Raw genomic sequence first — 5,554 nt, forward strand, 5'->3', positions numbered from 1 at the left:
ATCAATTCCCTGCAAAGGTATAAAATAAAAATAAGAAACACAGATAATCGTCGCGCAAAGTCAATTATAATCAGTTCAATGAGTCTTCTCCCGTCTCCACAGCTACCAGCCTTGGAGGGCATCTACTATACACGGTGCCTCAGGAAGGCCGTCAGCATTCGCAAAGACTCCTCACACCCTTGTAATAGTCTGTTCGAACTTCTACCTACCGACAGACGTTACAAGGCCTTCTACACCCGCACCTCCACACTCAGGAACAGCTTCATCCCCAGAGCTATAGCTGCTCTGAACCGGCCCAGCTGAGTGCCCCCCATCCCCATGAACTGTCTCCTGTCTCCCTCGGATGGTCACGTCGCACATCGACCCGGCACACACCTATTTGCACTTTAGACTGTTTTACTGTTTTACTGTTTTTTTTATAAATCATGTTTCTCTGGGTATCTAAATTTTAGTTATTTAAGTTATGACATCGGATGGAAGCTGCATAACTAATCTCGTTGCACCTAGGTGCAATGACAATAAAAGATATTATTATTATTATTATTATTCTCCCATTTAAGCAAGAGGTACAGAAGTGTAAAAACGCACACCTCCCGATTCATGAATAGTTTCTTCCCAGCTGTTAACAGGCAACTGAACCACCCTATCACCAACTCGAGAGAGAGAGCAGTCCTGACCTCCCATCTACCTCATTGGAGACCCTGGGACTATCTTTAATTGGAAGTTACCTTGCACTGAAGTTCCCTTTATCCTGTATCTGTACACTGTGGATTGGAATTGTGTGTTGTCTTTCCGCTGACTGGATAGCACGCAACAAAAATGCTATTCACTCTACCTTGGAACATGTGACAATAAACTAAACATTCGATGATTCATAATGTCACAGGTTGAGATTTGAACTTGCACTTGTACTTAAAAACCATGGGACTACCAGACCCACGACAAAACATCTAGATCGTGATAGACTACCAATCATCAAATAAATGATGAGAGAAGAGGGGGAAGCAAGGAACTGCAGATGCTGCTTTACAAAAAAAAAGATACAAAGTGCTGGAGTGACTCAGCGGGCCAGGCAGCATCTCTGGAGAACATGGCCAGCTGACGTTTTGGGTTGAGACTCTTCAGTAAGATTGCAGTATTTACTATTCCAATTGCATTATCAAAACCAGTGCTTTTTTGTTTGTGATGGTAAACTATGCTGGCACATCTATAAAGAGAAAAGCTAGGTTTTCAAATTTTTGTGATTACAAAAATATTACAAAATTATCAATGTCTATAAACTAAAATGTATTAATTAAATTAGACAGTCAAGTCTTAAACAACTTGTGAACACAAAGTGCTGGAGTAACTCAGCAGATCAGGCAGCATTCTGGAAAACATGGATGAGTGTTGTCAGGGTCTGAAGAAGGGTCCCAACCCAAAACATCACATATCCATGTTCTCCAGAGATGCTGCCTGAGCCGCTGTTAATCCAGCATTTTGCGTCTTTTTTTGCAAACCAGCATCTGCAGTTCCTTGCGGCTCTGTGTGTTTAATTGGGTTTGTGATCCAAGTCTCTCCTTGCAATCAAAGGGTGGCACGGTGGTACAGCGGTAAAGCTGCTGCCTCACATCACCAGAGACCCAGGTTCGATCCTGACAAACTGTGTGGAGTTTGTGCATTCTCCTTGTCTTCTTCTTCTTCTGTCGTGTGTCTTTTAGACCTGCAGCTCCGTTGAGGCGAGCCAGGCCAACGTGTCATCGTCCAGGTCAATTAGACCTCGTTCACCATTCGGTGGCCGGTGTTTGGGGCAACTGGTGACCATGTGCTCCACTGTCTGTGTTGGGTCCCCACACTCACAGGAGGCGCTCGCTGTCCACGAGGCCCCACCTCTTCATCGGCTACTCCATAGCGTCCGATGCCTGTCCTCAAGCGGTTGAGGGTTGTCCACTGCTTTCGGGGCGGTGGAGGAGACAAAGACAGCCTCTATGCGGCCTCCTCCACGAGTAGCTTACAGGCTCATAAGCCCACAAAGTGAAACCAATGTCTTTACCGCGTCTGCAGACCGCTAAAAGCCATGCCTCCCCAGGCCAGGCGGCACCGTTAAATGCCGCCAACTGTCGAGGTTTAGCGCAACTGCAGCTCAATGTTGAAGGCCTTACCACCGCCAAGCTCAACGTCATCGAACAGATTCTCCTTGTGACCACCTGGGGTTTTTTTTCCAGGAGCTCCGGTTTCCTCCCACATTCCAAAGAAATGTAGGTTCGTAGGTGAACAGGAGACATAATGTTGGAGTAACTCAGCGAGTCAGGCAGCATCTCTGGAGAAAAAGAACAGGTGACTTTTCGGGTCGAGACCCTTCTTCGGACTGAGAGTCAGGGGAGAGGGAAACTAGAGGTATGAAAAGGTACATAGAACAAATGTGTCTGTCTTCAGTGTAAACCAGCATCTACAGTGTCTTCTTACACACAAGGTTTGCAGGTTAATCGGTCTCTGTGAATGGGCCCCTAGTGTGTAGGGAGTTGATGTGAAAGTGGAATAACAAGGAACTTGAGTCAGATATGATTATAGTGAATGGTGGTGCTGGCTCGAGGGGCCGAATTCGAGGTAGCCGGTTCGAATCCCGCTTGGAGTGCATACTGTCGTTGTGTCCTTGGGCAAGACACTTCACCCACCTTTGCCTGTGTGTGAATGTGTGTAAATGTGTGTGAGTGATTGGTGGTGGTCGGAGGGGCCGTAGGCGCAGATTGGCAGCCACGCTTCCGTCAGTCTGCCCCAGGGCAGCTGTGGCTACAGAAGTAGCTTACCACCACCGAGTGTGACTGAGGAGTGAATGAATAATGCGATGTAAAGCGCCTTGAGTATTAGAAAGGCGCTATATAAATCCCATCCATTATTATTATTTACTCTTGCACCTATTTTCTATGTTTCTATGAAGCAGTATGAGCAGTTGATCGATGGGCCTTGCATGGACACGGTGGGCCGAAGGAACTCTGTATCTCCGAACTAATATAGATGTGATTTAAAAATATCTAAATATTCCTCAGAGACCTCTGCATATTGAATGTTGCTAACGATCTTAGAGGGAGGACATTGATGGTCCGTGTGTACACTGTGCACCAGCGAGTCTCCAAGGACAATGCACAGAACTGCAAATGCAACGATGCTAGATACAATTAGGGGCTCAAACAGCTGCAACCACAAACACACAACACCTTGTGTATGAAGGACCCAGCACACCGATGCAATTATAAATCAGCGGCTCTACTTCCTAAGAAGATTACGGAGATTCGGCATATCGAAGAGGATTCTCCTAAACCTCTACAGGTGCACGGTAGAGAGCGTTCTGACCGGTTGCATCGTGGCCTGGTTCAGCAACTTGAACGTCCAGGAGTGGAAAAGACTGCAAAAAGTCGTGACCACTGCCCAGTCCATCACCGGCTTTGACCTCCCCACCGTCGAAGGGATCTATCGTAGACGCTGCCTCAAAAAGGCAGCCAAAATCATCAAAGACCCACACCATCCTGGCCACGCTCTCATCTCACCACTGCTATCAGGAAGAAGGTACAGGAGCCTGAAGACTATAACGTCCAGGTTCAGGAACAGCCTCTTCCCTACAGCCATCAGGCTATCAAACACGACAACAAATAAACTCTGAGCTCTGAACTGCAAAAGACTATATTATTATTGCACAATATTTGTTTTTATTGAACTTTTTTTTTCTCTTCCCCCATTATGTACTATGTTTACATATTAACATATTCTGTTGTGCTGCAGCAAGTAAGAATTTCATCCGGGACATATGGCAATAAAACACCCTTGACTCCTGACTCTTAAACTGCAGATGCTGGTTTACACCGAAGGTAGACACAAAATGCTGGAGTAACTCAGTGGGACAGGCAGCATCTCTGGAGAGAAGGAATGGGTGACGTTTCGGGTCGAGACCCTTCTTCAGCCTGAACTGAAGGGTCTCGAGCCAAACTCCAGCATTTTGTGCCTGTCTTCGAACCACACAACATCTCTAACTCCGAAAATACCATCCGCATGCAACTAGCATCCAAAGAGAATAAACTTCAAGATTTTGACCGCCTTTGAAGCACAGATGCATTTAAAATAAAAGGGGAGGAATTATCCAGCATTGGAACGTGATTGTTGGTTGCCAAGGCAACGGGAAATATTGTTTCCATCCCGATGGCTGAACAAGTTTGTCTAATGAACAGCTGCTTCATTTGGGACGAGGAAATCTCTGGATCTGATCTCCCCTCCCTCTTGCACAAAGTTACATCCATTGAAGCTGCAGCGATGATAATGTCACTCCAGCTCACCTTTCCACCTCCGAGACACTAAAGAGAGAGTTGTGCATTTCTTTTCCAGACTGAAGAAGGGCCTCGACCCGAAAAGTCACCAATTCCTTTTCTCCGGAGATGCTGCCTGTCCCGCTGAATTTGCTCCAGCTTTTTGTGTCTATCTTCGGTTTAACCCAGCATCTGCAGTTTCTTCTTACACATCTCGGCAGCAATCAGGCAGTCCTGTTTTATGTGGATACCAAGTGGGCCGACGGAACGATTAAACTCAGCGAATTATCTCACAGGCACAGATTCATGCCTCTACAAAAATGGGCACCATTAGCGCAGAACTCGTCCAAGTCACACAGAGCCCACTAAACAGAGTTCCACACGGCAGAGGCAACATGGCTAATGAGACACTCTAATGAGAAGCATTACTCATTTGTAAAGAAACGTGAGCATTCAGTTAATTAAGATATCCCCTCTCGCAACTAACCCAACCCCCCCCCCCCTCCCCCCCACCTCCTCCGCACAATCTGTCTGAAGAAGGGTCCCGACACCAAACGTCACCCATCCATGTTCTCCACAGATGCTCCCTGGCCCGCTGAGTTAAGGGCCTGTCCCACATGTCCCACATTCACGACCTAATTCACTACCTCTGCCGAGTTTGCCCTTGACTCATACACGCAGCATGGTGGTTACAAGGTCGTAGGTAGGTCGTAGGTAGGTCGTGATGCTAGTCGTAGGTACTCGTGGCATCAAGTAGGTCGGGGCGTTTTTCTAGCATAATGAGTAAAAAAGGTCGTGAATTAGGTCAGGAAAGTGGGACAGGCCCTTAACTCCAGCACTTCTTTGCAAACCAGCACCTGCAGTGCCTGGTATCTGCAAGACATTTTTTTATTTGTACTTTCCACAGTTTATTCTGCCGAATGTTCTCTGATAACGAAAACTCAATGTTGTCGCTGGCTGGAAAAAATGGAATTAAAGCTGAGGCTTTGTTTGCGGAATGCACTGGCAATTTTAGAAACCACCAAATTAGAAAATGGAATACTCTGGAGAAGTTAGGGACCTGGGATCTACATAAATGTAGAAACGTTTGGGTTCAAGTTCAAGTTCAAGTGAGTTTATGGTCATGTGTCCCTGATAGGACAATGAAATTCTTGCTTTGCTTCAGCACACAGAACATAGTAGACATTGACTACAAAACAGATCAGTGTGTCCATATACCATTATATACATATATACACACATGAATAAATAAACTGATAAAGTGCAAATACCAGACAATG

Source organism: Amblyraja radiata, chromosome 12 (assembly GCF_010909765.2).
Source record: "Amblyraja radiata isolate CabotCenter1 chromosome 12, sAmbRad1.1.pri, whole genome shotgun sequence".
Taxonomy (NCBI): domain Eukaryota; kingdom Metazoa; phylum Chordata; class Chondrichthyes; order Rajiformes; family Rajidae; genus Amblyraja; species Amblyraja radiata.